At 32.5% G+C, this 25,151-nt stretch overlaps 1 long non-coding RNA gene across 1 annotated transcript; it reads left to right on the top strand.

Annotated features, from left to right (window-relative positions):
- The first annotated feature begins 20,268 nt into the window (after positions 1–20,268).
- Positions 20,269–21,152, top strand: LOC108456554 (uncharacterized). Its single transcript, XR_008271142.1, has 2 exons — positions 20,269–20,404; positions 20,775–21,152. It is a non-coding gene; the product is annotated as an uncharacterized LOC108456554 (long non-coding RNA).
- Positions 21,153–25,151: the final 3,999 nt, after the last annotated feature.

Below are 25,151 nucleotides of genomic sequence, written 5' to 3'. Positions count from 1 at the left end.
AAGTGACGATAAAGAATAAATATCCGCTACCGCGTATTGATGATTTGTTCGATCAACTGAAGGGAGCCTCAGTGTTTTCGAAGATAGATTTGAGATCGGGTTATTATCAGTTGCGGATTCGAGATTCGGACGTACCAAAACCGCTTTAAGCGAGGTACGGTCACTACGAGTTCTTAGTGATGCCGTTCGGGCTCACTAATGCCCTATGGTATTTATAGATTTGATGAATCGGATCTTGAGCGATTTGGACCGGTTCGTAGTTGTGTTCGTTGATGACATCTTGGTCTATTCAAGAAATGAGACCGAACATGCTGAACACCTGAGATTAGTGTTGCAAATTTTACGGGATAAGCAGTTATATGCTAAGTTCAGCAAGTGCGAGTTCTGGTTAAGAGAGGTTAGCTTCTTGGGTCATGTGGTATCGGCATCGGGTATTCGAGTCGACCCGAGCAAAATTTCAGCCATACTTATCTGGAAGCCTCAGAAATACTACGGAGGTTCGAGCTTTTGGGACTTGCTTAGTTACTACCGACGGTTTGTAAAAGGTTTCTCAATGATAGCCACACCCATGACGAAGCTACTTCAAAAGATGTTAAGTTCGAATGGACGAAAAAATGTCGAAGGTTTCGATCAATGAAAACTTATTTGGTGAAGCTCGATTTAGTGCAACCCGAATCGAGCAAAGAGTTTGTCATGTATAGTGACGCATCCCTACTTGGGTTGGGTTGTGTATTGATGCAAGGAGGTCGAGTTGTGGCCTATTCGTCGAGACAATTAAAGCCATATGAGAAAAATTACCCGACCCATGATCTCGAATTGGCTGCCATCGTATTCGCCTTGAAAATATGGCGACATTACTTATTGGGTGAGAAGTGCCATGTGTATTCGGATCACAAAAGTCTCAAATATTTGATGACTCAAAGAGACTTAAATCTGCGACAAAGACGTTGGCTCGAGTTGTTAAAAGATTACGAGCTTGTCATTGACTATCACCCGGGAAAGGCTAATGTGGTTGCGGATGCCCTAAGTCGTAAATCACTTTTTGCCTTACGACGATGAATGTACACTTATGCATTCTATCCGACAATGTACTAGTGATGGAATTAAGGGCCAAACCTCTGTTGACTCATCGATTCGTGAAGCTCAAAAAGTCGATCTTGAATTGGTTGCAAAGCGGGCGAATGTGTTTGAATTTGGAATCGAGTTTCAAGTTGATGATGACGATTGTTTGAGGTTCGAAATCGCTTGTGTGTCCCAAGAAATTCGAACTCATTTCTACGATTCGAACGAAGCTCATTGTAGCCGAATGTCAATTCACCCGGAGTACGAAAATGTACAACGACACGAGACACCGCTTTGGTGGCATGGTATGAAACGAGACATTTCCAACTTTGTTTGAAGTGCTTAGTATGTCGCAAGTAAAGGCGGAACATCAAGTGCCCACGGGTTTGCTTGAGCAATTATGATACCGAATGGAAATGGGAACGAGTCACGATGGATTTTGTATCCGGCTTGCCGATGTCGGCAAGCAAGAAAGATGCAATTTGGGTCGTCGTTGATAGATTGACTAAGTCGGCTCACTTTATCCCGTCGTCTGATTTTTCATTGGATAAGCTAGCTGAATTGTATGTTTCTCAGTTGTGAGATTACACGGGTACCGATTTCTATCGTGTCGGACGAGATCCAAGATTCACCTCACGATTTTGGAAGAAATTGCAAGAAGCTTTGGGTACCAAGCTGCATTTTAGCACCGCTTTTCATCCCCAAACCGATGGTCAATCCGGCGGATAATTCGAGATACTTGAGGATATGTTGAGATGTTGCATCCTCGAGTTTAGTGGTTCATGGGAGCGGTATTTACCCTTGATTGAATTCGCTTACAACAATAGTTTTCAATCAAGCATTAAGATGGCGCCTTACGAGGCTTTGTATGGTCGAAAATGCCGTACACCATTGTTTTGGACCGAGCTCGGTGAAAGTAAAATTTTGAATGGATTTGATTAAAGATCTTTGAATAGAAAGTAAGTATAATTCGTGAGAGTCCGAAGCGACATCGGATCGTCGGAAGTCGTGCAGCGGATTTAAAACGAAGAGATATTGAGTATCAGGTGGGAGACAAAGTGTTTCTTAAGGTATCACCCCGGAAAAAGATACTCAGATTTGGCCGTAAGGGCAAATTGAGTCCGAGATTCATTGGGCCATATGAGATCTCCGAACGAGTCGGCCCGATGGCGTATAGGTTGCTTTTACCCCGAACTCGAAAGGATCCACAACGTTTTCCATGTTTCGATGCTTGACGTTACCGATCCGATCCTTCGCATGTAATAAACCCCTCCGAGATTGAAATTCAAGCCGATATGAGTTATGAAGAAGAACCGATTCGTATCCTAGCTCGTGAAGTGAAGGAGTTGCGAAACAAAAGGGTTCCGTTAGTAAAAGTGTTATGGCTCAAACACGGGATGGAAGAAGCTACTTGGGAACCCGAGAATTCTATGAAAGAGCGTTACCCAAACACATTATCGGTAAGATTTTCGGGACGAAAATTCCTTAAGTGGGGAGAGTTGTGACAGCCAAAATTGACCCTAGTCGGGAAGTGGTTTCGGGACCACTAAACCGAGTCACCGAAATGTTTGAACGTAATATTTATTGTCTAGAATATGTATTTACGAATGTGTGAAAATTTCAAGCTTCAGTTTAGTCGATTGCATGTGAATTCAGTTAGTAGGACTTGTATGACACTTTTGAAAAATGATAGGCTAATCTATAAGGACCTAATAGTACATGTAGTCAAAAGGGAGGACTTGCATGTCAAAATCCCCCCCCAAGTGCTAGTGGCCGGCCATGACAAGGAAGCATGGGCAAGACATGTCATGAAACATGTTGGGTGAGTGTTTTATGTTGAAATAAATAAAATAAGGTGCATGAGTAATAAAAAAATGAAAAAAAAAAGTGTGTGTGTGAAGGCTTTCCCCTCCCCTCCCCATTGCCGTGCAAGTGAAAGAAAAACAAAAAAAGCTTTGTTCATCTTTTTTCATCCTTTTGGCGAAAATCTCAAGGGAGAAGAAAGGGGTCCTTGCTCATGGTTGGTTTGGAATAGGTTGGCCATCCTTGTAGCTAGATTAAGGTATGTTCGATATGGTGCCATGAGATTCATGCATGTTCTTAGTTGCTAGTTTTAGTTCTAATTAGTCCATGATTCAAAACCTTACTATGTCATGGGGATGATAGTATGAAATGAAAATTTGAGATAAGTAAGGTTAAATTTGATTTGGTAAAATCGGCCATATGGGTGTATATGTTTGTAAAATATATTTTCTTTGTTAACTCCTTACAATCGATTGTAGGAGTAATATTGGCTTATAAGGTTGAGTTGATTCATGATGTTGTATGTTAGGATTAAAATACTTGAGACTAGATTAGCTTAATGGTGACCATGCATTCGGCCTTGAAGTATTAAACAAATGTTGGTTGAGATTTTGATATTTTGAACAAAGATAGTTGTGAAATGGGGTGAAAACCATTAAATTATACACATAAAAATCCAGCAAGAAGATTAAACTACTAAATGTATTCATTTTAGATCAAGACATCAAAGAGGGAGAACCAAGCAAAGGCAAAGCAAAGATAATCGAGTAGTAGATTGGGAATCATTTCATCCGATATAAGGTAAGTCATTAAGCACTTATTTTGTACTAATTTAAAGGGTCGTAATGTCCAAGTAATGATGCTGAATGGAATCGTAGATTATATATATAAACATGTATGTATGTGGTGATAAAAATATTGAATTGAAAGAAAAGAGGTGAGATGTATTGAATGATCGGTTTCGGCACTAAGTGTGCGGGTGTAAACATTTATAATCACAAATTGGCACTAAGTGTGCGGGTTCAAATTATACAGCACTAAGTGTGCAAGTTTGATTATATAGCACTAAGTGTGTGAGTTCGACTATTAAGCACTAAGTGTGCGGGCTTATTGCACATCCTCTAATAAACGTACATATTCTATGTGCGCGGCCTTACCGAGTCAATCATGGACAGCAGATGCGAGTAAACACCTTGAGCTCATGAGGAATGGACATTTTATTTATATTTGGAATTTTGGTTTGGTAAGTCTTGATCTATGTGGTGATTATGCTCGAAAATAAATGCATGCAATGTCATATGGCGTAATGTATGAAATATCAAGTAGGGCTTGGTATGTGACCAAACCGAAATGCCTAAAGAATTATAGTACCGTTTGGGTGTGGATGGAGGATTTTAATCCGCATTAATTATTTTCTTTTATGGTATATTATTACTGAACGGCAATATAATGCTTATGGCTTACTGAGTTATATACTCACCCGGTGTTTGCTTGTCGCCATTTTAGGTTTCTCGGGCTCGTCCTTTTTGCGTGCTCGTGATCATCATCGGAGTCATCACACCGGCTAGCAACTTTTGGTATTTTTTTTGTGTAGCCGGTTTAGGAGAAAATTTTGGCATGTATAGGCTAATATGCTTTGTTGAACTTTGGTATGTAAACTTTTAGCCATGCGAAAATGGCATAAATGCTCGGTTGGATTTAGTTCTCCAATGTTAAGTCACAAGTCTTGGTAATTCGATTTCCATGCCTTATGCCATGGTTGATTATTTTGGTGTTAAAATGCATGTTATGGCAATAGTGTAGTAGGGAGATGTTGGATAATGATTAGCCTCTGGTATGGCTAGTCATGATCATGATTTGTGACATGTATGATGAATCACTAGTTAGATCAAAGGGAAATCATGAAATAGGCATAGTTGCTTTAGTGATAGGTGTTGGCAGCAGCAGTAACGTGAGACTGAAAAATCACTAAAAATAGTAGGAATGGTATTAAATAGTAAATAAATTATGCAAATGTACCTTGATGAATCTACTTTCATATGGAAGAAACGAAATGGTCATATGAGTGATAAGTTAACAGATATTAAAGTTCTTTTGAAACAGGGCCAGAACGGTTTCTGGATCCCCTGTCCCGACTTTGGAAAATAATTGTAAATTAACCAGAGATAATTAGGAGTCATGCCATATATGTGTAGATTCCTCTCTGAGTCTAGTTTCTATAGAAACAAACGGATCAGTATTGAAGCCCTGTACAGGGAGATATCCAATTCGTAACGCATAAAGGTCAGAGTAGTCGATCCCTGCAACAGGGGAGACTTTAACTAATAAACTGTACTAATTGGCTCGACCAAAAATTCTAGAAAAAATATGTAGATGGAAATATGAGTCTAGTTTCAGGAAAAATTGCGAAACTGATTTTCGAGTTGTAAAACTCAAGTTATGAATTTTGGAGCGACTAGTACACAGATTGGCAGCTTGTCTGGAAACTCTCAATAAGTGGGTTGAAGTCTGTTAACACCTCGTGTTCGACTCCGGCGACGGTCTCGGGTTCGGGGTGTTACAGTAACTTTGACACAATCTAGTACAATATTAAAACATATAAACTTTATAAGTCAATATCTATATATATGTATTCAAAAACATGAATTACCCATATCAAGCCGTGAACATTTTAAAATAAACATATACATGTTCGGTTATAACTAAACTACTTTCAATGCCATATCACATATAACTCATTAACCTATACAACAATCAAAATTCAAATAATCCATTCAATATGCAAAGGAAAAATCGAATCAATCCACTTCATACATTCAAGACATTAAACAAATTTGATACTCATAAAAAAATATATATACCACTCCACCATAACACATTGCCAATTAACCACAAAGAGCTTAATCATAATCCAACAAAATCGAATTTAAGCATGTAAGTTAAGCCATTTTCTCATGGCCTTTATGTACAATGCTATCAAAGCAACAAAGTCTCCCAAAATATTATCCTATACATGCCATAATGTTAACTTAGGATTAACTAAGAAGGGGTACCAAAACGTTGCTGGCAAGTGTAATGACTTCGAAGATGGTCCGGAGTATGGAGCGGATCGAAAAGAAATCTAAATAAGAGACAAGTGAACACACCAAATGAGTTTTCAACTCAGTAAGTCATAAGCCATATAATACAAACAATTAGCTGAATATGTCGATCTAGAATCTAGAAAGGTTAATAGATTATCGAAATTATCAATTCAACTACTAGTCAAGTCTTACTGTTAACTCAAGGTATCATATAACCGAATACCTTAATTCCTTCCTGTAATATTTAACAACGATGAAATAGATGTATTCACATACCTATGTTTAAATTTTCATGCCCCCAATTTCCTATTCGGACAATAGTTTTGCCCTCCATTCAGTTCCTGCATTTATTTTATCAACAACCAATTTCGCGCACGTAATGCTCAAGAAAGGAAATTCATATCCATAGTACCATGTTAACCCGCACACATAGTACCTTAGTAATTCACATACATATTGACATTCCAATCCACACACATAGTGCCATACAAATCCGCACACATAGTGCCATACAAATTCGCACACATAGTGCCATTCAAATTCGCACACATAGTGCCAAAATCATTTCGTTTAAACAAGTGATTTATTCAATTAACTAAGTATAATCGGTCACATGCCTTTCAATCAAAAGAATACATAAACGAGAGTAATTCTTTCATGATATGCATACACCAATTATGTATAAAATAACCAAGTTTAATTGCTTATAGACTTACATCGTTTTAGATGAAACGGTTGCAATCGACTACTCGATATTCTTTGCTTTGCCCTTGCTTGATTCCCCTCCTTTGGGTTCTTGAGCTAAAATAAATAAATTAACTAATTTAATTACATTGCTAGTTAGTTATATCCCATAATATTAATGATTTCATATCACGAGAATCACACGGCTAAAATTTGATTTTTTTCACCTTAGGCTTTTAAGCCATTCGGCTATTGTTCACCTAATACCACATTGCTATCCATAACCCAATCAATATTTCAATAAAACACCTATATTTATATATATGTACATACGGTAACCACTCCTTGCTAATTACTCACATATATATATATATAAATTTAATAATTTCCATTTCATCTTATAACCATCGTTGTTCAAGACATTGAATCTTCAACTAAAGTTTATCTAATGTCTCAAGGCGAATGCATATAAATTTTAGCATACATATAAAGTTTATACTTTAAATAATTTATTCACATACTAACAAGCGAATATCATCTTCACTAAACATTTAAACCATAATTCCTTAACAATCTTTTCACTTTCGGCATTATCACTACCAAAATAACAATTGCACATCACTTTGTCATTTAACACAAAGTTTCAACACATAACCACCTTGACTGAATACTTCTAAAAACTATCAAAAGCTCCACATTTGTTCATACCATCATTTAAGTTCACCAATATCTATTTAGCTAGCTCATTTTGACCTTTCTAATATTTCTATCCAAAACATAAAAACACTATCTTCTTAGCATTTATCCATTATAACCGAATGCACATTTTGTCACCAATTCAAAAAAAATTCACATATGGGTTATAATAAGAGCTTGATTACTAACTCAATTTTCATAAAATTTAATAAAAATAACATAAAATCCTACATTAATTAACCCTTAAGATGGCCGAATGCCCTTGACATTTTCCTTCTTCTTTCCTTTATGTTTTCGGCAATGAGGATGGAAGAGAAACATTCTATTTCCTTGTTTTTATCACCCCCACTTAATATATTATAACTTATTTTATATTATAACATATTTCAATTATATAATCTATTATTATAAAAAGCATATAATTATTGTATGCCAACCCTATTAAAGTACCCATAATTTAAAAAGGTAAAATAGACACGCAAATTTACCCTTTTAGTAATTCAACAAATTAATCCCTTGGACATTTACCTACCACGTTTTTAAAGTTCTCAAACAAGTCCTTTTTAGCTAATTTTACGTCCAAAAGATAAAATTAAAATACCAAATTTTCAAACATATTAATTCAGTCATTAAGCATATAAAATATATGCAATTAAATAAAAAAATAATTTTTTATGACTCGGTTTTGTGGTCCTGAAACCACATTCCGACTAGGGTCAAATTAGGGTTGTCACACAGGCAATTATAAGACTGACTCAAAATATATTTGTTTGGTTTGTTTGGGGATAAAAGACAATCGATATTGGGTGAAAGTGGGAATTAGAATCATGATGCAATAATAAGAAATAAAAGCATAATTACAAGCATGAAATAATATGTGAATACAACATTGTACAAATGGATGTCGAGGATAATAATAGGAACATACAATTCGAAATACACAATAACAATAATCTCACAATCCTATTTTGAAAAACTAACATTAATAATCAAAAACTAATGAAAACTTAAAAATATAGCTAATTAAAACAAATTAGAATAAATAAAATATAACAAGTTTCCAAACGTGGATGAATAAAATTAAAATAATAATATAAAAGACGGAAACTTGGAATCAATACGATATAAAAACAATTTAAAAACTATCAAATGTATAAACATTTACAAATAAGTAACAGATGATAGGGTTTGAAATAGTTTATATAAAGAAATAAAAGCATAATAATATATAAATGATTATTAAAATTGATATTATGAAAGAAGAAGTTTGAAGTAAATAATGTACAAAATATTTTAAAAAGCGAAATACGTCTATTTAAAGTTGATAATATACCTATATATAAAAAAATTAATATAAATAATATATAAAAGGGATAATAATATATAAAAGAGTTTTAAATAATAAAAGTATATAATAAAATATATATTTTAAAGAATAAACTATATACATAATAGATTTGAAAGGAAATATATATATATATATATATATATAGATTTAAAAGAAAATATATACATAAAACAATATGAAACCAATAATATATATAGAATAAAAATAATTTTAACATAAACTATATATGTATAATAATATATAAGAGTAATTAAATTAAATATTATACAAACTTTTAAAACAACATGATATAAAAGAGATTTTAAAATAATAACTATATAGTTAAACAAATAAAAATATATAGGCAAATGAAAGTAAAATACCAAATTGAAACATGGTAAAATTATTAAAGTAATTTAGAGTCGATATTTAAATAATTTAAAAGATGAATACTAAATAAATCTTTAAAAAATAAAGAATTATACATATTGAAATGAGGAAAAAAACTTAATTGAAATAAAACCAAACTAAAAGGGATAATTTATAAATATCATTAAAAATAGAGTTTAGGACTAAAATACAGTGCGTACAAATGAAAGGTGATTAAAAATGCAATTAAACCAAATTCCAAAACGAAGCATTTAAACACAGACTAATTTGAAACAATATCCCAAATTCCAGGGACATATTTAAAAAAAAATTCAAACAAGGCCCAATCACAGGACAGCACAAAAGAGAGGAACTAATTGCACAAATATTCCCTTTAAGAAAAATGCGCGGATCCTCATGGGTATCGGGTCGGGTTGAAATGGGTCGCCCTATACGACACCGCTTTGAAGCCATTGCAATAGGCTCTAAACGGCACCATTTTCTGTCCTTTATAAAAGCCAAAACAAAGCCAAAAAACAACATTCGACCGTCATTAATGAATCAAAACCCTAGCCCCCTTTTAATCCTCTTCTTGGCTGATCCTAAATCCCTCCCCTTAAACGCCAATCCGCCACCATAAACGGTGACTAGCAGATTAAAGCTTCGAGGGTTGCCATTTTCAGCCATAAAATTCCCTGTAAGCCTCGATTTCAATGAAGCAGACAGAATCCAATAGCATATTTGTAAGGTAAATCTTTCATTTTCTTTTTGTTTTCAAATACATAAGAATCCTAATGAAAGACCAAAGGAAATAGAATCGAAAGAAAATAAAAAACTAAAGAAAATTTGAATAAGATAATCACTTTTCAAAAAAATTTTTGACTGTTGTATATTCGTTTGTATGCGTAAAAAATTACAGATTACCTTCGGCCTCTTTTTATAGCCAATTTATAGAATAAATAATACAAGAAAAAGGAAAAAAAAAACTCCCATTTTGCTATACCTTTGCTGGCTATTTTGTATTCTGTTATCGATACTGCTTAGCTATTTATTCTCACAGGTTCTATCATAAAGATGCCCGTACGGAGGAAGGGGCCATTCGTGGTGACGTGGAGGCCTGATTCCAGGCTAGAAGGCTGTGGCGCAATCTGTTTCAGAAACCCCTAGGGTTTCTGGACTCCTTAATTATTGGGCCTTGTGGGTTCTTCAAATTGGGCTACTGTAATTGGGTTGGGTTAGGCTAGAATCGGGTTTTGGGTTTGTATGCAAAATGGGTTTTAAGTTTGAGATTACAATCTATCTTGGGTCTTATTTGTGAAGTGGGCTTTAAAATTTGGGCTTCAATTTGTATTTGGGTTAAATGAACTGTAAATGGACTGTTGATTTAATTTAATTTTTGTTTTTTGTTTTTGGCATGGGCCCGGGCGAAATGGGCCTTCTACAATCATAATACATTGAATGGGTTGGGACAATATGTACAGAGGAAGATCAACCAGTCTATCTGCAAGAAAAATGGTGGTGTAAGTAACAGCCACGCTGTAACACCCCATACCCGACCTAGATGACAAGACCAAGCCTGGAGAGTTACAACAAACGATAATCAAAACACATTCAACAATTTATGATAACACACTTTTAAATTCTAATAAAGATTAATAAAAGCAAACCAGTATCTTGACATTATCTTCTAACTACTGAGACTATGGATATAACTAACATAGTTCATAATACTAAACGGTATTAACACATAACAGAGCTCCTCATCTGCTGACCCAATCAAGCCTGTGATTTACCTAAAATTCATTCAACAATAACTGAGCTAATATATCAAAAAGGACCCAACTATTTACATATTCAAAAGATTATCGGAAAACTAAGATATCCAAGATGTTTATGTAGAATCAAGAAATAGTTCATTTAGTTACAGATCAGAGTCATACAGACGGATAATAGATCAAGCCATAATCAAATGCAAAATAAAACAAAATAAATACAATTATTTAATACCAACTGCAATATACCATCTCCGACCAACCCAACATACTAAATAGGGTATTCATTATCCATCCAGCCCTACACACCACTCAGTGTCTGTCTGACATGTTTTAAAGATTGCAAACTAGCTGCCAGATTAGTATACAGATACTAGGGATTTAACCACTTGTTCAAAATAGAATACTTCCTATTGATTCAATTCCCATCCAATGTATACACATACTTCACATGACAATTAACACAGAGTTATATGCAAATATGCAGATATACTCGTGTTCGTATATAGTAGATAAATTCCAATGATTTTTGTCAAACACAATACGCACATTGATAATCAGTATTCAAATTCTAAATCATAAAATATCAATTTATGCAATCAAATTCAGTTCAAACGACTTTAGAGAAGGCTCGTATTTTACTCCAACTATTTACATATTCAAAATATTATTGGAAAACTAAGATATCCAAGATGTTTATGTAGAATCAAGAAATAGTTCATTTAGTTACAGATCAGAGTCATACAGACGGATAACAGATCAAGCCATAATCAAATGCAAAATAGAACAAAATAAATACAATTATTTAATACCAACTACAATATACCATCTCCGACCAATCCAACACACTAAATAGGGTATTCATTATCCATCCAGCCCTACACACCACTCAGTGTCTGTCTGACATGTTTTAAAGATTGCAAACTAGCTGCCAGATTAGTATACAAATACTAGGGATTTAACCACTGGTTCAGAATAGAATACTTCCTCTTGATTCAATTCCCATCCAATGTATACACATACTTCACATGACAATTAACACAGATTTATATGTAAATATGTAGATATACTCGTGTTCGTATATAGTAGATAAATTCCAATGATTTTTGTCAAACACAATACGCACATTGATAATCAGTATTCAAATTCTAGATCATAAAATATCAATTTATGCAATCAAATTCAGTTCAAACGACTTCAGAGAAGGCTCGTATTTTACTCCAACGATGCTCGGTATATGGTGAAATTTCATAACAAGCCTATATGCCCATGTCACCACATACGGCCTGGGTAACTGGCTCAGCGGCTCTACATGGCTTGGCATATGCTTGTGTGCTTGCCCATGTATCTTACACAGCCTAACGCACGGTCGTGTCCTCCACCCGTGTGGTTCTTATTTTGTAATCAGTGGGTTACATGGCCTGGACATATATTCGTGTCCTTGGCCTGTATGATCCTTATCTTGTAATCAGTGAGTTGCACAGCCTAGACACACGTCTGTGTCCTTGGCTTGTGTGAACCCTGCACTAACATAACCATAGACAGTCTGGACACACGCTCGTGTCCCTTACCCGTATGGCTCTTATTTGGTAGACAGTGGGTTACACGATCTATCACACGACTGTGTGGCTCACACGACCTACGACATCTCTTGGCACACGACTGTGTGGCACCGATAGCCCTTTTTTTGGCCTCTAAAATTCGTAAAAACTTGGGTTTTCGATGTGCACCTGAAGTAGTTTTGAAGTAGGAACAATGTAGAAGACTCTTGAAGCCTAAAATGACCATTCAATAACTCAATTAAACAACTTAATTGACAACAATACACAATCACGCGCATAAAAACTATGTTGAAAGTTTCAACGCAAAACCTTCAACGAATCCAGACTTATCGACAAAATCAATAGAAATTACTCAGGTTAGTGCATTGAGGATTATTGCTTTCGACATCCTCGCCTATAAAGAAACCAAACGGCCACTTAAGAGAAGGTTTAAACAAATTGAGTTGGAAACAACTCCGACAGAAACGAACAAACCACCATATAACGGAAGTTCTACAATCAACAAAATTCACACAATTAATGACATGCATACTTTCCCGACAATGGTAGTAAAAAAGTGTAAATCCAAGCAGTATTTGAATGAAGAAGAAGAAGAAAAAAAGAGAAAACTAAAGGGAAGAGACGAAAGAAGGAAGAAGGAAAAAGGGAAAATAGTAAGGAGAGGGAACGTTTAACTTAATTTAACTACCTCTCAAAATTTTGACATTCAGCAAAAATATTACCTAACGCATACGCTGAGACTTGAACACATGACCAAAGAGTAGACAAATGCTTAGCTAGTGAACCAGTAGGCTCATTCTTGACATAAATTTACATGGAATTAAATTTAAGTAAGTGGCTCAATAGCAGAGATTAATTAAAATTGAATTAGCAAAACTTCTAAAGACGCGAATTGAACTCCCGACATCAAACACATAAGCAGAGTACATAACCTTAGATACAGAGACTTAATTACTATAAAATCCCACAAATAAACATTCAAATTTTTTAGACGTTACACATGCTATAGTTCTTATCTGTAGATTGTTGTGTACCCACAGCCAAAGGTAGATTCCATCTATAGGTACTGATGTGTATCCACAGCCAAAAGCCAATTTCAAAGACGAGTTTATGTTGTAAAATCTACAGCAAAAAGTAGGTTTCATTTGCAGGACTTTTGCTATGAACCCACAGCCAAAGATAGATTTCAACTGTGAGAACTTACTGTGTGTCCCCAACCAAAAGAAAATTATTATCTGCGAACCAGTAGTAGTTTATCCACATCCCAATGTATTGGAGAAAGGAGTTCTAGGGAAACTCCATTATGATGTGTAGCAGTGGGGTAGGATTTATTCTATTTAAACCCGAAACTTATGACATCATTAAAATCATGTGCATTCAAATCTGAAAATTTTGTTATGATATATAAGCGTGCATATATATGTAGATATATGAATGGATATGATTATTGTGGGCAAATCTGAGAATTTGGTTAATTCTTAAAACTGTTTTTGTGAGTTTTGACATATTAATGATATTTGCACTCAAAAATCTAATATTCTGAGTTGAACTGCTATCTATAATTATTTTATGTAATGTTTGTAACACCTAGTTTTAGCGGGTCTTGAGTTGCCGAGCTAACGAGAATAATCTGAGTGGTGGAATCCCATTCGCCCAATTGATGCTTTTGGCGAATAGATCAGATGCATAGTTAATGACAGAGTATCATGAAAGGATTATTCTATGAATGAGTTGAGTCGTAAAGAAGACAAGATTGGTAAGAAGGTTGAAGATTCTTGGGTAATTTGGGTTATCGCCAAAGGTATTGTATGCTAGTTTATTGAGTTACGTTCTGGTTATGTTCTAACGAGATAGTTAGGAAACAATGAGGGGATGAACCAAATTTATGTAAATATTGGATTTCCTTTTTACAATTGAAAGCCCATTTGTAAAGGTAGTCTTGAAAGTTTGTGGCACGTGTCAAATACCACTATGAGAACATGGGTTTTATATGTTACTGTGGGCTTAGGAAGAGGGAGTTTTTCTTATTACTTTTATTTCAAAATGCTATGATGGTTTTATTTAAGAATTGATAAAGGATCTCTCTTGTTAAGCTAAAACTAAAGATTTGAGCTCATGAAGAAGATTGTTTTGCATCTTAGGTAAGTATTATGGTCTTGTATGTTGACTTCTGAAAGAGTAATTCTATTTTGTATGCATGAATAGTAATATGAAGAAGTAAGGTTTTTTTTTGCATAGGGGATTATCTTGGTTTTAGATGATTGTAAAAGTTGAATGAATAAGTTTTAATGGTGTTCCTATATTCTATAAGCAGTGGTTGTTGCAGATTTTGGTTGGATGTTGAATCTGGAGTTCCAGCTGTTATTTGTAGGTATCAGATGAGTCTTTAAGCCGACTCTTGCTTGTATATTATTCATGTGAGTGCTTCTATATATGATGATTGAACTACGTAACTGAACTAGAAAAGTATGGTATAATGATGATGCTATTGCATGTGTGTTTGATGAGTTTAAGTAAGTGATATGAATCTGAAATTAAATTATGATTGTATGGGTATGTCTGAAAAACGTGATGAGATGTGAAACATTTTAGGTCTTTGTTTGAATTGAATGTTGAGTATTAAATGATGTAATGTATGAAGAGTCTATCAAGTGAGTCTATGTCTGTTCACTGTGGTGGAGTCTAAAAGAGGCCCGTCGGGACTAAAAACATGATCTCTTATATGAATCTCTGAAGGAAAAGCCTATGGCCATAAAACCATATCATGTAATACCATACTTGGGTTATGGCATTATATGGAAAAAACTAAAGAATGTGATGACCTAATGGGTTTCTCTATGTATCCCAAGATGATGAGGGGCAAACTCATGAAATGTGAGTCTAGGCAAATCCCTATCATAAATACGCCAGAACAAGGGAAGCCTTTATGGCAATCTATGAAATGAAAGCCTATGTGACGGAACACGAAATGAAAGCCCTTCTGGAAACAATCTGAATGAAATGCTTCTGTGGAAAACTCTGAAGAAGATGCCATTATGGCGCACTCTGAAGTAATGGTACTCATAATAGACCTGAAAAGGAAACGCTTTAGCATGTAAGGATAAGGCTTTCAATGGCAGACACTATATCAAATGGTTTTGGGCGTGACCAGCATGGTTTACAAGTGGAATTGGTAATATTAGCAACGCTTAGCATTTCAATGGGTTACAGTAATGTAACGTCCAACTTTATGATTTGATCGTGAATGATGAATTAAAAGGATATAGAGAGGAAAAAGGGATTATCAAGGAGGATTCAAATTGAATAATTGAAAGAGGTATCTACTACCTGTATACGTGATCAATCATGAATTGTCGAAGGAACGATGACTTAGAGTATGTATGCAAGAATAACAGTGGTTGTTTGTATGGACCTCTGGAAAGGAAATGGATAAAGAATCGTGAAAGTTCATATCGAGGAATGTGAGTGAAGTATTGAAGACGAGAATGATAAGACATGATCTTAGAGTAAGGTATGAAGAATGAAATTCTAGAAAAGTATGCGCCAAGAAAGAAGCTAAAAGAAAAGAACAAAGGATGGTTATTTGAATTACCAAATGCGATGTGCAAACATGAACCAAGTAATTGGTGTTTATCACACTAAGTTCTTATGAATTTACTTCCGTGTATTATGTTATAGCTGAGCCAATTTGGGTCCACGCTAGGAGGGGCGACTCTAGGACTACACCAAGAGAGTGGCGTATTGGACTATTATGCATATAGAATAAGTTGGTAGTACAAATGCAGTCAATAGTTTTGCCCAAAGGTTTATGTGTTGGAATATTGTAAATAAGTTATGAGATGAATTAGAATTTTCTTGTAATTAATTTACACTATACTACAATTATTATTAACTGATGTATAATAACTTGCATTTTAGTTCAGGTGGTATGTAAGTAAGTTATATTCATTGAAATTTGTACAAGTAGATTAAGCTTACATCTATATTAGAGTGGTAACACCCGAGATTCGGATTCAGTTTATCGGATCGAGTTTAGGGAGTTACAATGGTAATTAATGTGTCTTAATAATTGTTGCATTGATTTTATTGTAAATGAACTCACAATGAGCGCCAAAGCTCACCCCCCTTAAATTTTCATCATTATAGATAACCCACTAGGTTAGGATGCGAGCACGATATCCGAGGGTTCCAGCATAATCTATTTTATCTCCAATTTGTTAAGGCTTTATCTTTTGATTTATTTTATTATTCATGGACTGCAATATTTTATCTCAAATGGTGGCATGGGATTCAGGACTTAGATTTGTTTTTTTTATTCTGCACGACATTTTATTTGAATTCTTAAGATATTATGCTTTGATTATTAGTTAGCATGCATGAACCTTGATTTTTATTAAATACCATCTTTTCCACTGCCAGATGATAATTAAAACTTTGAGGAATAATAAATCAACATTTAAACTAAGTTTTCTATTAAACTAAATAAATATTTTAAAATAATTGTTTTCAATAACTTTGATAACCCCACTAGGCCATCTCGGTGGCTGATGTTGTCTTTCAAATTTGGGTCTAACTTTTAGGCTGAGTTGAGGAGGTTACAAATTTAGTATCTAACTACAAATATTTTAATTATATAAATATGAGTATTTGTTTAAATAATGGTTAGCTTTATTTATCATTTACAACTCTAATGTGTCTATTAAACTAAATAAATATTTTAAAATAATTGTTTTCAATAACTTCGATAACCCCACTAGGCCATCTCGGTGGCTGATGTTGTCTTTCAAATTTGGGTCTAACTAGTTGAGGAGGTTACAAATTTAGTATCTAACTACAAATATTTTAATTATATAAATATGAGTATTTTTTAAATAATGGTTAGCTTTATTTATCATTTACAACTCTAATGTGTCAATATGTACTTGCATATATGTAATATATGTGATTTAAATTAAGTTTTAATTAAGAATTATTTATTATTAAGTTTATATATGACATTAATTACTAACTAAAAATATTTTCTTATTATAAAATAAATTTTGATTGTTAAAAGGAAATTACATTATAATATTTTATAACAAATATATTTATGTCGTGTTCGTTTTACAAAGAACAATGTAAACTATAAATTTATAGATATAAAATAAACTCAATTAAACAATGAAAAGATAAACAAATATGACTAGTGCGACTCAAACTCAGACCACATCTGGGGTCGTAAATACCCTAACTATCAAACCATCACACGGGATTATTATGTTTATTCATTTTTATATATAGATAACTAAGCTTTAATCACTTACATTTTAATTTTTAGGTTTTTCCACATTTAACTAATTTTTATATTATTACATGCTTCAGTCAATTTTTTGCATTTAATAATTTTTGTGATATAATATTGAGAGTGGATAATGAAGAATGAGTGAAAGAAAGATTTAATATTAAAATTTTAATTATAAAATAATTAAATATTGAATTGACTTATGATACTAACTTAATCAATGACATTATTTATATACATGATATGAGTAAGAAAAACATTTTATGTAAAATATTTATTTTTAAAATTTAAAATTTACTCAATAATTACTATTGACGTGGTGATAAACATGCATGAACCCATTGAAAATGTGTTTCTTTTCTCAGCTAAAGAATTATATTCAATCAAAGCAAAACCTAAAGCAAATCACATTAAATAAGTAAAACGTAGTGCATATTGAATCTAGAATATACATGTCACATATACTTGTGATAATGTAATGCTTTTAATCCGATTTGATACATCGAACTTGTACCGATTCCTCCTTTGGTAGCTTCTAATTGTAGCACATCCAATCTACTGAACAATTGCCAAGGACGACCCTTTGAATTGATACACTAATGTAACGCAACTCTAAAATAAGAATAATAATAAATATCATCAAAATAATAATATTAATCACTTAATAGAACGGTTAAATTAGTCTTTTTTCTCAACTGAGTTGGTACATAGTTAACTCGTGACACCAATTCGATTAGGGGTTTAAATAATAGTATAAATATTAATTATTAGGTATGGTGTTAAGGCACATTACACTCTCAAGCTGGAGAACACATGTTTGAACCTTAGATATGACATTGTTGAGTAGGTAGCAACGAATCTCGAACATTAATCGTAAAACGAACATGAAAAATACAAAAAATATTATAAATTATCATATTGTTACATAAATACTTTATAATTTAATTTTTTGAGTTGCAAAAATACTTTAAAATTTAACTTTTTTTTACATGTGATTGTGTGTAAAAGTTTTTGAAATATAAAATATTCATGTATAAAATTACAAAATCATAGTTCACATATAACATTATAAATTTGACTAAAATTTTTATATAATTTTGAGATTTTTCTCTAAAGTCAAACTATAATATTTAAAATTATAAATAATTTATTCAATGTGATTAAAATGTGGTGTTATTTTAATTGTTTTAGAATTGATTTTAAAAAATTAATATTAACGTATTTATTCTGGCAACATGGTGTATGAACATAGAAGTGAACATATACATATTAATTAAATATTAAATTTTTTAATAATTTTAGATTTTGATCATATTTGTTATTTTTGATATAATGTCTAAAACTACCTATAGTCCTTCCCTACCCCATAAATAGATGGATAATGCGCTTTTACTATACTCAAATCTACATCCTCATGTATTGATAATAATACCTATATCTATCGAGCTAAGACTCAATAGACTTCATTTAATCATTTTAAAAGCGATAAAATATATCAAGATAGATTGTATGTACATAATATATAGTTTAATATTTTTAATAATGTTAATACATGCAAATAACATATTTATCAGTTGTTAATACAGCCTATTATCGTGCATAATAGACATTACAGGTAATTAAAGTACATAATAGATATTTTAATAAATTATTTTTAATTTATCCATTTTAATGGAATTCATTGTTTCCTTTTCATAAGAAAACTATATATATTGGTTTCCTTGTTAAATGTTTATATTTTATATTACTCGTGGGAAAATCATTCAAAATAAATTCAACTGTTATTTAGTTTAAGGATTTATTTATTAATTTATTTATTGTAATAAGGATTTGGATTTAAGCAACAGTTGAGCGTACTGGAAACCTAAGGGACATGGTCCCTAAAATGGTAAATTTTATTTACTAATTTATTTCTTGTAATGAGAGTTTGGATTTCAGCAGTGACGGAATGTACTAGAAACCTAGGAGGCATGCCCCTAAAATGATAAGTTTTATTCATGAATTTATTTCTTGTAATAAAGGTTTGGATTTAAGCAGTAGTGGGGCGTACTGGAAACTTAGTGGACATAGCCACTAAAATGGTAAATTTTATTCATTAATTTATTTCTTGTAATGAGGGTTTGGATTTAAGGCATATTTTAGCCGCAGATTTTTTGGAATCACCTGCTATTCATGCGTAAGCACTTGCTTGCTTTCGTGGCTGATATTATAAACGTTGACTGTTATTAGAGCTGGTCCGCAATCAGTTGGTTGTTATTAGAGCTGAAAACTGCATTTGGTTTGCAAAATATTCAATCATATATATACACACAGCATTACGAAGGAAGCAAAAGAAAAATAAAGGAATCGCAGAACATGGAAGGTAGTGATTCATTGAAGAAATCCCTTTCATGGCTTCATGGTGTTATTAATGGTAAAATAGGCCATGGATTGGAAGTGATAATCCTCCAAGGATTGCGTGTCATTCATGCCGAAAAGGGTTTTATGCGATTTGATTTCGTCGTACCAAATGCTGTTTTGGTATAAAAGGTTCTTAGTTTTTTTTTTTTCATTAAATTTATGATAATAAAGTTCATTATGCAACAATCTTTGATGGGTTTTTTCTTTATGATTTTTATTTATAGGATGTTGATGGGAATTGGAGTTTTGGAGCCTTAGCATCATTGCTCGACATTATTGGAATCGTTACTATTTACTCCTTTGCCAATCGTGTCATTAGTACGGTTGATTTCAACGTCTCATATTATTCAACAATTAAGATTCAAGTTAAGAGTTTCTTGTTTAATTATGGGGTTTTCTTTTGAGGGGGTAAATATATATTGATATCTGAATTTTTGCTTCTTAGTTCAAATTGGGTACTTAAAACTTTTTTTGGTCCAATTAAGTACCTAAACTTAGCATTCTGGTTCAAAATGAAACTTGAAATTGTCTTCATAGTTCAAATTAGTTCAAATATACCGTAAGTACTAATTTAGACTAAATAGCCAAATTCAGGTACCGATTTGAACCAAGAAGCCAAGTTCAAGTAGTTAATTGGATAATGAAAATCTTAGGGGTCAAATTGAACCCTGAAACCAAATTTAGTAAATTCAAAGCTGTTTGATTGATATTTGTAAAATTATTTGATTGTTATAGGAACATGTGGAGATAGAATCAAAGGTTAATGCAAATAGAGGAAAGCTCATGCATGTGGTGGTTGAAGTTAGAAGGAAAGGAAATGGTGAAGTAATTGCTGAAGGAAAATTATGGATGGCTTCAAATAAACTCACTTTTGCTCAAGTGAGTAAACTTTGACAACTTAAATAAACCATGCTAATTAAGATAAATATAATTCAGATGTGTTAATTATGGACATCTATGAAATGTACTTTTCTTTTGAATCTAGGGCTTATTTCAAACAATTTATGTTGTAGCCGTTAGAACAGAAAGTGTGTTCAAATCTAATTATATGTTCTTATTTTTTACAGTGTTTTTGAAAAAAGCTTAAGATAAATGATTAGTGTTTTGATTTTATTTGGTTCAATTTGATGAAGTATAAATATATATTAACTCGAAAAAATGTGTAAGTTTTCGAAATTGAAATGGGATGAAATTTGCAATTTGAAGGTGCTTAGTAAGATAAAAGTTTTCTATAATAGAAAATTTTGAAAGGTTAGAATTGAATTATAAATTTTGATAATTTTATCATTATATTGATTTATTATTTTCCAAGAGATTTAGAAGCAATTTTATCATTTTGGGATTGAGGGTGAATGTTGACTTGTGTCCTATATGTTGTATGGTTTCTAAGTTATATGTCATGCTTGGAGGATCATACTTATCCGAATATGTATCTCCTACTTAACACAAGTACTTCAAATAAAATCAAGAATGGGAGTAACATGACTCTATGGAAAAGTAAGTGTTTTCGGTTTATAGGTTAAAAGTTAGAAGATCTGTGCAATAACATTTTCTCATTGAAGATAAACTCATGCAAGAAAAAGAAAGTTGTGCATAGTGGGACATTTTATCAAAGTAAATAGGGTGGAGGAAGAAAAACCAAAAAATCAAAATATCGAAAATTAACCTCAATTGAGATGTTTGGATAGTTTATGGAATGAAAGTCAAAAATCGTGGTTACTCGAAACCAAACTAATTTTTATTTTATTTAAGTTATAACTAATTTTAATTTTTATGAAAATAAGAATTATTTTATATTTAAAATAATGAAAATAACTTAAAATTTTCATATAAAAATACATTTTTTAAAATAATACAATATTGTTACAAATAAATGTGGATGTCCATATTCTAACTCTCCTCATTTATAAGATAAAACCTCCCATTCATTATGCAAGTTGTTTAATGTGTTAATGAAGCACTTAAATAAGCTTCATTTATTGTATTCCATTGAATGTCAATTTACTTTTAAATAGAACTCTTTTATAAATGAAAAGAGATACTAGAAAATTCTCTCTTTACTTTAAGTATTCTTTTATTTGATTATTTTATAATACGTTATCAGTACAAGCTTCTACAAGCTCATAGTGAAGTTCACGTCATTTCAACTTTATATAATTTGCCCGTATAACTCCCGTTAAACTATATACGGTATACATATTTTCATAATTCTTTTATTTTATTTTCTAGATGATATATTTGTTTTGGGTAACATTTGCACATTTATTTTTACAACTCAAATGTTATAATGATAACTATATATACATGTTTTTTTTACTAAAAGAAATTTCAGTTAATGTAATTTGTGTTAAGTTATTATTACGACTACTCCTCTCTATATCAATATTTGACATACATATTGTACAAGCCCATTTTGACCCGAGCTAAACCCAACAAGCCCAAAACAAAAATTAAACCTACCCAACAGACCCACTAAAAACCCTAAGCCCACTAAACCAGCCCAAAACCTTAACACACAAAACAAAACAAAAAACCCTAAATTAACCTAGCTAGCCGCTGCCCTCTTCTGACACCACCCACCGCCACCTGCTCCACCACCTAGGTCACTGTCACCACTTGCACCTGCAAAAAGAAGGAAAAGACAGTAAATAAAAATAAGAAACAAGTTGTAAATGGCTATAAAAAGCCAAATCTAAAACCATGGTAACATTCGGCAACTTTTGGATAAATACAAAAAGCATTTGATTTTTTAAGAGCAAAAATAGAGATTCCAACAATATCAAAGTAAGAGAATTGCATCAAATCAAACCCAATATCAGAAATCGGAGAACCGAAAGTACCAAAACCTAAGGTGATTTTAACTTTATTTTTGTTTTGTTTTCGGGTTCATTTTCTCACGTATATATATATATATTAAAAACATATAAAAAAGAAAAAAAAGTACCTTTTGGAATTCCGACTTTTATAGCAGGGTAAAACGGCACTGTTTTGTACCTAGGGTCTGAACGCCAAAACGGCGTTGTTTCGTTTGACCCGCGTGCAACCCGACCCGACACCTGAGGATCCGCGTGTTTTGCTGCGACTGGGATAATTGCGCGCACGGTCCTTCCGCTTTCTGGGGATGTTTTAATATGGTCATTTTCGTTTTTATAATTTTGGCCACAGTTTGTTTATCTATTTCAATTTAACCCTCAAACTTCTTAATATGCAAACCTACGAACGACGTCGTTTTGGAAGCTGGGAATATTTCCCCTCAAGGTCCTTGTCCCTTTGTGCGCGTTACATTTGGGCCCTATATTTTCGTTTCATTTCGATTTGCTCCAAAAACTTCCATTTTAACTTCAATTCCATCCTTTCCATTGCTTTGGTTGTTTTATCATATTATTATTATTATTATTATTATTATTATTATTATTATTATTATTATTATTATTACTATTATAATTATATTTTATTTTTGTGTTTATTTATTTATTTATTTATTAATTCATTAATTTATTATTATTAACACATTCTTATTATTTTTATTAATGTATTATTATTATTATTATTATTTGTTGTTCTATTTTTATTACTATTATTATTACTATATTTATCATTATTATCATTATTATTATTATTATTATTATTATTATTATTATTATTACTTTTATATTATTATATTTTTACCCATTACTCTTTAAACACACTAAATTATTTCTACTCCTCCCTCAAATTGTATATTCTTTATATATATATATATACATTTTTATGTCGTTTTGAACTTTAAAATATTTATTATGTTTATTATTACCATTAATATTATTATCATTACTATTACTATCAATTTTTTTAATAATTTTACAACTAGTTTTTTTGTATTTTTCTAAAATACTATTAGCTTATTTATCATTTCTCTTAGCTTATCCGTTCACTTATTTATTTTATTTTTGCTATCATCGTTATCATTCACGTTCGCGTTTATGCTCATTCCATCATGTTTGTCAATATCAAGATTTATATTCGTTTATGCGTTCTTTATCTTCTTATTACAAACTTTTGTAAACCTTTACCCGATGAAAATAACTTATAAAAATGATACCCCGTATTTGGGACTTCGAGAAAATCGTGCCCTAACTTACTGGGTTTCAATTTTTCTCGTTAACCTAAATAATGGCATATTCTTTTTTCGCAACACGAGTTTTGAATAAAATACTTATTCTCAGAGATACGAGGTGTTGTGTCCTAACTTACTGGATATGACATCTTGTTGTCTCGAGATAAAATTTTTGTAAACAAAGGCAATATTCGATATTCAAAAGTTTGAGATATCGTGCCCTAACTTACTGGGTTTCGATTTTTCCTCGATTGCTCTAACTAATCGAATACCTTTTCAAAAAAGAGGGTAAAATACACCAATTTTAAATAAAAGGCAAGCTCGTTCTCTAAAATTCAAGATGTTGTGTCCTAACTTACTGGATGTGACATTTTATTATTTCGAGACGAGAAGATCTTTAACATTCAAGTGTTTCTACAATGTTGTAGGCCAATTTTGGGCCCTTCTACAAAATACCCACAGCCCAATAAACCCAAATATTTAAACCACTGACCCACAAAACCCCAAATACATTTAATAACCCCTAAACACTTACAAACCCAAAACCCAATACACAGAAGCCCAAACCCCTTATAGGCCCAAAATCCTAAAAAAATTTTGGAAAGCCAGAAACCTTAGGGTTTAAGGCCATGTTCTATGTCTTGTGACCATTCATTTCCACGTGAGCTGCTAAACCACTTCCTCCTCTGCCCGAGACCAGGCGCTGCCCATACTGTCTGACACTCCCATCATTTGCACCTCCACACCTGCAAATAAACAAAAGAAGACAGGAACAGAGAAACATGCAAAGCAAAAGCAAAACAAGCAGAAAGTAGTGTAAATCACATGTAATCGGCTATAAAGCCGAAAGAGAATCAATGTAATAGGGGGGATTTCAAAAAAAGAGAAGCAAAAATTTAACCACTTCGTAATAACAATATCAGCAAGAGATTCAAACAAAAAATAGCATACATCGAATACAAAAAGCAGAAGAAAATACACAAAGGGAAACAAGGAACGAAAACATAAATCGAAAG

This window comes from Gossypium arboreum, chromosome 9, assembly GCF_025698485.1.
Source record: "Gossypium arboreum isolate Shixiya-1 chromosome 9, ASM2569848v2, whole genome shotgun sequence".
Classification (NCBI taxonomy): domain Eukaryota; kingdom Viridiplantae; phylum Streptophyta; class Magnoliopsida; order Malvales; family Malvaceae; genus Gossypium; species Gossypium arboreum.
The sequence above is the reverse complement of the archived record's forward strand: the minus strand, read 5'-3'. Positions and strand labels throughout refer to the sequence as shown.